The sequence below is a fragment of the Anas acuta genome, chromosome 2 (assembly GCF_963932015.1).
Source record: "Anas acuta chromosome 2, bAnaAcu1.1, whole genome shotgun sequence".
In the NCBI taxonomy this organism is placed as follows: Eukaryota; Metazoa; Chordata; class Aves; order Anseriformes; family Anatidae; genus Anas; species Anas acuta.
The window spans coordinates 151988782-151999490 of NC_088980.1; the positions used below are offsets into that span (position 1 = coordinate 151988782).

Below are 10709 nucleotides of genomic sequence, written 5' to 3' on the forward strand. Positions count from 1 at the left end.
AACTGTCTAATTGAAGCCAAGTTTAATCAGTATCAGGAAACATTAAAGAAGAATTTAGATCTCTGCTCTTCTTATGTAAAGCATATTTAAGACTGGGGCTAAAGCAAAAGGATGCCTTGAGACATAAAGGAATGATCATATTTTGACCTCAATGGGCTTATATATCTGCAGCTTCATTACGCTGGTAATATTTAAAATTAGTTTCCAATTTTATTTGAACCCAAAGAATATTGTTCTTCTTCTTTCCCTCTAAACCTCTGTTAAACCATACTAAATCCTTATGATCATTTAATTTGTTTCATTATATCATTAATTGTATCATAGATAAACTATGGTCCTTGTATTTGGACTTTTTATCATTAACAGTTCACTGATAGCAACCTGTGGTGCAAGTTGGATATTTGTGTTTCTTTGTAAATGCACATTAAAATAAACTTTTTCTTGTCCTAAGGCATTGATATAAGCACACTTCGACCTAAGTACAGAATTTCATTCTCATCTACTTCTCCCACAGACATTGAAGAGAACTTTGAATGATTATCTTCCTGAAAGAGAAATTAAAGGCAAGCTGTTTAATTACTTCGTACATTTATCCTGGATTACTTCAAGAAAAGTCTTGTAAGAGACTCCACTGCATTTCATGTAGGCTTAACTTTAATTGTATAATGGAAAACAGGCCAACAGTCATAATATTCAATTATTAGGAACATGTATAAGCTATGACAGTGACAGACATTAAAGTCATTCCAGTAGAGAGCCATTGGCAGTGGTTGATTAACTTTTAAAAAAGCTGCTTGAATAATTAATTGGTTTCCATTCTCCGTATAATTAGTGGGTAAGTTGTCAGTACCCAGATGCATATCAAATGATATACACATCTCTCATTAAAAAAGCTATAAAACTCATTTTGTTCCTAGAGAAAGGGAAAATCCTCTAATTTAAATGCATAAACCTCTTTCCTAACCAATGGCCAAACTTAAACAAAAGAGTTTGTGAAATTAAAAAGATGGTAAGTGTCTTTCTGTCTAGTCATGCTTATATTTACTCATATTTTGCCTTTTAGCTCTTTATCTTTTGTCTTTAATCCAGTCTCCCCTAAATTTAACAGGGAAAGTTTTATAGATTTTGATAGCATTGGTGTCCCAAACTCAAAATATCTAGTCAACTTGCTACGCAAATGTAACAACTGATCCTACATTTTGGTAACCTCCTTCTACACCCTATTTTGTAAATCTCTGAATCACATAATTCAGTTATATATTCCTTTAGTGAATGCCATACCAAGATGTTTATCGGAAATAATGGATATATTTCATCTGACTTCAAACATCTGCAGTCTAAGGATCTACATGATGAATAGAGGTTCCCTTTATAGTTATGAAGCCTTTTTAAAGTTAAATCCCAATGCTTATTTTTAGCAACTACTTACAGACAGGGGAAAAGAGGCTGGAGATCAGCCCCATGGAAAATGTTCTGGGACTTAATGGCAAGTTGAATATGAGTCAACAGTGTGCCCTAGCAGCCAAAATAGCCAACCATGTTCTGGGATGCATTAAATACAGAATTGTTAGCTCGTTGAGGGAACCAATTGTCCCACTCTACCCAGCACTGGTGCGGCCTCACCTCCAGTGCTGTGTGCAGTTTTGGGTGCCACAATATAAGGAAGTCAAACTATTAGAGAGTGTCCAAAGGAGAGCTACAAAGATGGTGAAGGGCCTAGAGGGGAAGGCATAGAGACCATCAGCTGTGGTCTCTTGGCTTGTTGAGCTCAGAGCAGAGCAGGCTGAAGGGAGGCCTCATGGCGGCCTGCAGCTCCCTCACGAGGGGAGCGGAGGGGCAGGCGCTGAGCTCTGCTCTCTGGGGACAGCGACAGGACCCGAGGGAATGGCATGGAGCTGGGACATGGGAGGGTCAGGCTGGGTGTTAGGAAACAGCTCTGCACCCAGATGTGGTTGGGCACTGGGACAGGCTCCCCAGGGCCGTGGTCACAGTACTGAGCCTGTTGTAGTTTAAGAAGTGTTTGGACAATGCTCTCAGATATATGGCCTGATTTTTGGGTGGTCCTTTGTGGAGCAAGGAGTTGGACTGGATGATTCTTCTGAGTCCCTTCCAACTCAGGATATTCTATAATTCTATGAAAGAATAAGTTGATTTTTAATTTGAAATTTTCTATGCCTTCATTTTTTTTTTTTATTTATAGTGTAAATAATTCATTTGAAAAAATATGCAAGAATTGTTTAAAAAACTACCATATTAATGAATATATTATGTATATGATCCTAATTTATGTAAATACATAAAAATAAAAATGCAAGTATATACAGTAATTAACAAATACATGCACATATATTTTTGATAAGGAGTTAAAAAAATTTAATAGTAAAAGAAAAGTTCATATATAAAATTGTATTTGAATCTGAGAAAGTTTGTTATAATGAATTGGGATATATCGGTCAATACCTATATACAGATATTTATGTGGTGTTATGACAAGTCGAGTTCTGATGAGGCCTTCAACTGCATTTCATTTTTTTGGAAAACAGAATATATTCTGTTATTCTTTGTTCTCTTCATGGCACGTTCAAACAAAATCAGAACTGGCATTGCTGGATGAATAATCAGACAGGTGGCATCCAAACTAGTTTTTTATGTGTGCCCAGAGAAGACATGATGCAGCTGGCAGATTATTTTGCATGCCAGATAAGCCTGGTAAAGAAAAGAAATCCTTTCTACACAAAAACAGAAACAAATATTCAAACATATGTATATGTGTATATATATTAAAAAAAAAAAAAAAAAAGCAAGGACCAATGTTAAAAACAGGAAGCCTGTTCTTCTTGGATAAGATTTTTGAATATTGAATATTCTTACAGAATAAACAAAAGCCTAGTGATTCTCTTGGCAAAACCACTTCTGTTAATGCTGTGGTTTAGCCCTAGCAGGCAGCTAAGTACCACACAGGCACTCACTCATCCTACATGGGATGGTGGAGAGAATAGGGAAGGTAAAAGCTCAAGAACTCATGGATTTAGATAAAGGCAATTTACTAGGTGAAGCAAAAGCTGCACATGCAAGCAAAGCAAAAGAAGGAATTCATTCGCTTTTTCCCATTGGCAGGCAGGTGTTCTGCCTATTCCAGGCAAGCAGGGCTCATCATGTGTAATAGTTTCTTGGGAAGACAAACACCATTACACTAAGCACACCTCACCCCCATTTTCCCCTTCCTACTTCTTTACCCCAGCTTTAATTGTTGAGCATGATGCCATATGGCATGGGATATTCCTTTCATCTATCAGGGTCAACTGTCCTCGTTCTGTCCCCTCCCAACATCTTGTGTACACCCAGCCTCCTTGAAGGCAGGGCAGAACAAGAAGCAAAAAGGTTCTTGGATCTATGTAAATACTGCTCTGCAACTACTAAAACATCAGCATGTTATCACCACTAATTTAATCAAAAATCCAAAACACAGAATTATGTGAGCCTCTATAAAGAATATTAACTCAATCCCAGCCAAAACCATGACAGTGAACTTTGAGGAACTGCGAGATTATATGGCTTTGAGCAGTCTCTATGTCATTATGGCTATCTGAATTTCCAGAGTAACATTCAAACAAGAACATAGAGAAATATTGGACAAGATCTTAATAGATAAAAATATGGAAGATAGAACAATGCTTTACTTCAGTGGAAAATTTGGAGTCAGATGTGTTTGGAAGGAGAGTAGTCCATCTCCCAACAGTTTTCAGAATAACCATCCCAATTCCTAGAATAAAAATGTGTAATGGAAATGGATTTTCCAAGGTCAATTTGTTAGATAACTTTCATCTCCACTCCTCAGGCCTCACATTGTATACGGAGTTGTCATATTTGTGGGTGACTTGACCCAAACAACTGTTCAAATTCTGCTACCAAAAGTGCAGATTTTCTTTCATAAGCTATGATGGTGTCCCATGAGTGTACTGATGATAGTTCCAGCTGACAACCCAGGGACTGGTACAGAAATAGTTAACTATCCTTTGCAACACAGGTGCAAAAAGGGCTTCATATCTGTGTAGTGGTTCTTTGCATTTCTTTTGCACAATTATCGGTAATCCAATAAAGTACAAAGCAGTAGATAAAAACACTTGATATTTGATGCATTACTTTGTTGGTTGGTTGACACCTTGAATGCTTTTTAAAATATGGGATTTGATATCCACAACACATCTATCAACATGTTCTTTTATTTTGCTTTGTCTTTCTCCTTGTGAATTGTTTTTGTGCAGAACCCCACAGTCCACATGATATTTATTGTTCAGCTTTCTTATCCATCACACTGTGTGCCTTTAAATCTAAAGGCCCACAAGCAACTTGCTTTTCCCTTTGTTGGTGGTTTGCAGACAGGGGGCTTGAGGGGGTGGTTTTATCTACCATACTAATATATTCATTTGAAGCTGTTCAGGGGTTTCTCTTCTTCTCCATATTGCTTAGTGGGGGACTCTTTAGCACATTGAATTTGTGATTTTTTCATCCTTATTTGGGCAGGACAACTAAAGCTGTTAGAAGCCTCTTTTAAAAATCACATGAATGCCTTTATATTGAATATTTGAATGAATCAATGTTAATTTATATTGGCTGAAGAGATGCTTCATCTTTGGTTCATATTACATGCATTGACAGGTTATGCAGGTTATGTTAGGATTAACAACCATATTGTATACCACTTTCCCATGAGGATTCATATGACAGAGGACACTTGGAATTTTATTGCAGTTTGTAGACCATAAAATCATTTTTTGTTGCTGTAAAAATGAGTAGTTTTTGCACGCAGAAGTTGACATGTAAATTATTAAGATAAGAAAGGAAGTGAAAGGTTATTGCTGATTTTTTTTTTTTCTTTCCAGATAAATTAAGGGACAGAGCAACAAAATGTCTTTTCAAGAATCTCCTGAAAGCATGGGGGGAAATGGAGTGCAAATTACCTAAATTTTGCATCTGCACAGATCCTGCCTAGCTTGAACCTTCACATACTTTTCAACCATGGGTAGATTCATAACACCAGTATGGACTAAAACAAAAGTCTACTGCAATCTACAGCAAGATTTAAGATGACAGTCAAAAGACATAGCACACATTTGCTGTCTATTAGATGGCCCAGCTGTGATGCATTAAAAAGAGTGTCCTTAAACCATCCCTTACCTATGCATTTTTCTAATTGTTCCAAGGAAAGCAAAACCAGATTCATGTAAGTCACCTGTTTTGCTCTGTCTTGTGGGACATTAAGATATCTAGATAGAGTTTAGAAAAATTAAAACAACCAAAAACCAAAACAGTGATAGTACACAATACACAATTGCACAGAAATGTAGTTAAGAACTTCACTGTGGATGAATACATTTTAAGCAGGTATTCTGTACATATCTCAGGATCAGATAAAAATTTCCAATGTGACTATCTTCTGTGTGGTGTACAAGACTGACAATATTCCTTTCTTGTCTTTAACCAAACATCATTTTCTACTGTATGTTATTGCACTTTAGTCTTTTTCAATATGATCACATTAGTGTATACTCTCTGGTTTGAATAGTAGAGGTTTCATAAGAGCAGACAAAACTTAGTTACTTGGTACCATATTCAGAGCTGAGATACACCCATATAAATAACAACAACAACATCAGCAGAATTACTCTGGGAGTAACCTGATGTGACTATGAGGTGTACTGGGTACTGTACACCTAATTACAAGAACAGACTGACTGGTTGGATTGCAATTGCTTTTATGGGGAACAAATACATCTTGTTCCTTCTACCTAAGCAGTGTAATAAAAATAAGATTATTAGAACCGTGTTAAGTTGTTATGACAACCTGAATTTAGACCCTGAAAAATTGTGTCTGGTTTCACCTGAGCATTAATAAAAACTTTCCACCTGAGGAATGCTGCTTAAATTTTGTGTAGTTGAAACCTCTGGAGAGCAGCTACTATTCTCAAAACCTGCAGCTCTCATGATGATTGTAAACAGCAGAAACTGATTGCCTTGAAAAAGACCAGTAGTAGAAATGGGCAACACTCAAGTTCAGCTAATGGGGTATATGGGCTCAGGGATGTATGAAGGAAGGCACAGCTATACTGGAGGTGGGTTGCTCATATAAGCTATGGAGATGTCCTTCCTCCCTACAATCCTCCCTTCTGCCAAATTTTGGAGAAGTTACTGCCCTCTCTCAACTATACACCTTCTCACCATGCTCAGTGTTTTCATTTCTCAAGACAGAACACCAGAAGATAGTATGAGGGACCTGCAAATCCTAATAAACCTGATAAACTATTTTTTCCCTCTCTTTTTCAAAAATGGAAGAGGAGATGATATTTATCTCTTCCTCTTGTTCATGCTCACACTTTCTGTCATGTCCTCAGATCAGTGAGCAAAAAGTCAGCTTCTGCCTAATTCTTGTGTTTGTAGTATTGTAGTACTGTATTTTTTTTTCTTTTAATGTTATATACTAAGATGAAAATGCAGTTAGTGAGTAGAAGGTCTCATTTTTGTCTTCATCTTTCAATCTAAAAATATGTATTTGAGATCTGAGTTAAACTTTTAAGTACTGAACATTAATATTAGGTAGTGGGCACTTAAAATATATTTAGTTTAAAATTCAATATTAAGATCTCTGAATAGTTTTATTAAATGTGTTCAGATTTGTATCAGTTTTTATTTTTTTCTGTCTTCTTAAACAAAATAAAATAAGTGAAAACAGACAATATTTACTTTCTATTCTTTAACAAAATATTTAGAATTTAAGTTTGAAACAACATTTTGTTTCAAAATTTCCTTTAGCTGATATTGCAGAATCAAACTGACAATATTTTTTTCTTTCTTAATTACTGTATTTCATTTGATCAAAACAACCTCCTCCATCTTTTCACTTTTCTAAATAATATTATTTTTAACTATAACATAACTTTTTTTTTTTTTTTTTGAGTTGGTGGTGAATTGAAAGTATCATTTCCCTTCTTCTACTAATGAGGCAATTAGTACATTTTACTAAAATAATTCAAAATAAATCTTTCAAATAATTCAAAATAAATTCTTTCTGGCATAAATATCACTTTAAAATTTTACTGGCCATAATGATAAAAAATATATATATTTAACAGAATTTCGCTTATTTGAAACTAATATATTTACTTCACAGAAAAGCCTAAAAGTCTGAGGTGAACAAAATGGATTTAATTCAAATGTTTACAGAAAAGTCAAATTTTTCATTGAAGTTGTTAAATGAGGTAAAGAAGCAGCTGCCTCTTCCATCCCAGGACCATTCCTGTCTGGCTGCGGGGGCCCAGCCTGGTGCCCACGGACCTGAGGTCTCTGCCCTGTCTGAGGGACATGTCCTCCACTTTCCTCTTTGCAGGTTCAACCAGTAGTGAAATTGAGTTCATATCCCAGAGGCACAGACACACAGCACACCGACGTGACCAGTCACACAAACCTGCCAGAAACAAGGTGCTGCCATCAATAACACTTACACACAGGAGTCACGTAAAGCACTGACATAGACAGCCAAGTCCTCTTCGCCTCTTTGGCTGGTAGAGACAGAAGTTCAGTAGTGCAGGCACACACACAGCACTTACCATGTTCACAAGCACACAGACATCTGGGGATCCATCAATCATGGCCCTTCTGTCCACCCAGCACCCCTGCATGTATCCCAGGCCTTCAAACCCATTTCATAAGTTGTCCACTCACCAGTTAGTCCAGCTTGAAGTTCACTGCAAACACACATGAATTCACACACTCATCCTTCATGCATACCCTATTCACAAGTCTCCCTGGGCATGAAGCATGCCTGGGCATGAAGCATTGCTCACCTGATACCATGGCCCAGACCTGACAATAACACACTGACTGGACCCATTTTTGCATGTAACTGATTCTTTTACACCCTTTTCAACCTATCTCCCTCTTTGTTCCCCCTTCCCGCTGTACTTTGCTCCATGGGTTTGCAGAGATCTGCAATTTCCTGCACCCTCCTAGTCTGGGGCTCCCCCTGGCTGCACAGTCCAGGTTGATGTTCCTGGAAGTGGCACCTGTAGTGTGATAGCTCGCCAATTAGTATGACTGGGAGATTTGTTTCTGATCACTGTCTCCATTTTATGTTGTCATATCTGTGTCTCAGATTTTTTTGCTTATTTTTCCCCCTTATCATCTTGATCCAGAAATCCTCAACCATACAACCTTGCTTGAATCAATATTCCCACATTCTGTCTCTTTCCTTATCAATTGGTACAACTGACCAGGTTTGTAACTGGTCACTCTCTCCCAGCTTAGAAGTCCTCAATCAAATAACTTTGCTGGAATAAACATTCCCACACTCTCACATGCCCTCAGCAGTTAATATGTCTGTCCAGACTTGATTTCCATCACTGCCTCCCTTTCTTATTATCCTTTGTTGCACTGGAAAATGTCCTTGACCAGAGGCAGGAGGAAGAGGGAACAGACACTCTCCTTCTGTTCTCCTTCTATATAAATTTACAAATGGAAAATTTTCCTATGTCTATTTTGCATTTGTTAAAGTTTATACAGAACACTGAAATTTCACATTTGCTTTAAGAAGCCACAGTGACAAGTTTTAACAGGTTTTCCTAGTGTGAGAGCTGTAGATGTACTTACAATTGATGCCTGGTCAAGGTAGGAGAACTACAACAGCAAAACCAAGCCATGTTCAGAATGACAAGTTTTTACATTGTCTAAGTTTTGAAGAGATGGCATAGAACTATATATGTAATGCTGTATATTACAATTGAAGACGATTGCACAGAAACATATTCCCCCAGATTACTGTACCTGTGGAGTCCATGGGAGACCATGAGCAATTTACTTTGTTTCTGCTCAATGCAGCATAGTAAATCGCTTACACTGTACACTTCAGTTGTTTCGTACATGAATCATCAAAGGCCTTTGTTGATCCTCAGACTGTTCTGATAGGGCTATTAGCAGCTTCTCATATTTAGAAGAATAGAGATGCTGTGAGCTGCTGTTGCAGCTTTGTTCTGTCATTTATAAAATGAGTAATGTTTTCTTTGCTACATATAGAAACCTTTGTTTAGGTATACAAATATATATGTGCAAATACACATTTATATAGAATATAGAATAGGTGTGTATACATATGTACATATGTATTGTATAGAAAAATATGTAAAACAGATTTTTATATAGGAGTATATGTAGGTGTGTATATGCATGTTGATGGTATATACAAGCATTTCTACATATAATAAGTGTTTGTGGGCTTTTCTGTTTATTTGTCTGTGTATAACTTCTGATTTATTATTTTCTCTTCATATAGCCATAATTTCAGTAATGAAACAATACAGCAATAGCAACAGGGCTTCCTGTACAAAGAATATTAATTCTCCATCAGTAAAAGATGAGTACAAAATTCAATGTTCTCAAACTCTTCTCTGCTTTTGTCCTGTATTGAATGTACTGCCGTATCTCTCCTCTGGGAATAAAGGTAATCACAACACCTAAATTTTGTCATTTGAATCATATCGTGTCAAATGGTTAAAGCTGTCTACAGTGCATATTCCTGGTGTAGGATCCTCTGCTGGTTCAGAAGTATAGTTGTAACAGAGATCACAAAAATAGGTCTGCTAGAACTAGCAAAGCATTGGAAACTGAATATATATTGCAGGGTAATTTTCATTCTCCTCAGAGGGTTGTCATCCTAGATTGGTACAACAATCCCACAAAATGGAGATTTATAGCTGTTCAATGTGAGGCCCAGAAAAAAAAAAAAAAAAAAAGTAAAATAAATAAACAAACAAAAACGTAGTTCTGAAATAAAACAGTATTTATTTGAAGCTCTTCTATTGTCAGCTTCTAATCGTTTCTGTTCACAATAGCAGTTCAGCCATCGGAACTATCGACTTGCCAGGGTATGTGGGTACTGATACCAGTATGTTCTGAGACAGACATCTGATAAGAGAGGGAGTGAGCTGCCCCAGCTGGAGGCTGCCAGAAAGTAACAGACCCTAGAGTTGTTACCCAATAAGTCATGAGTCGGGTAGTCTATCCAGAAACTGGGCAAGACTCTCTTAAACCTGTTCTTTCTCTGAAGTTCACTTCAGTTGTTCTACTGAATGTTTTCATAATACTTTTTAAGCAACTGCCCTTTCCATATGCAAGACTTATTTGTTTGAGATCTTCAGAGTAGTTCTAGCTATAAAGATGGGTTTCTATTTCTATTTCTACATTTTTTTATTGGTGAAAGCTGGTAAATAGGTTGTAATAGAGAGAACACAAGAATAATTCTACTTTGTCACAAAGTACATTTTAACCTTGAGATGCTAAAAGACTTAAAGAGTAGGAAATGAATAATCAAATTTTCTTGGAAGTATTTTCTTCATTTACAGCTGTAGACTGTGATCTGCTAAGATGATGATTCAGCTGGCAGGGCGGAATGTGATGAGAAAAGATAATAAAATGGCTGTAGGCCAAACCTATAAAAACACAGTAGAAATGTTCCACAGAGTCACATTTCCAAAACAGACATATGCATAATGCTTTAGACTATATGTAAACATTTATTGATATTGGTGTCCAGTAATCAATAATTCTCAATGCTGAAAGCATTTTGGGCAGAGATATTGAAGCTATAACCAACCAAACTTTATTTTCATTGCACAATTAGAAAATAAAAATATTGCCTAAAGAATAAATTGAAAACTTTT

General features: G+C 36.6%; 1 long non-coding RNA gene across 3 annotated transcripts in view; it reads left to right on the forward strand.

Moving 5' to 3' along the window:
- LOC137851519 (uncharacterized) overlaps positions 1-9736 on the forward strand; it is a 70297-nt gene extending 60561 nt beyond the window's left edge. Inside the window, exons 4-5 of one of the 3 annotated variants that reach the window (XR_011093264.1) lie at positions 515-563; positions 4884-9736. This is a non-coding gene — a long non-coding RNA (uncharacterized lncRNA). The remainder of the gene's footprint in view (positions 1-514; positions 564-4883) is intronic. The other 2 variants (XR_011093263.1, XR_011093262.1) reach the window with 2 other exon arrangements.
- The last annotated feature ends 973 nt before the right edge of the window (positions 9737-10709 follow it).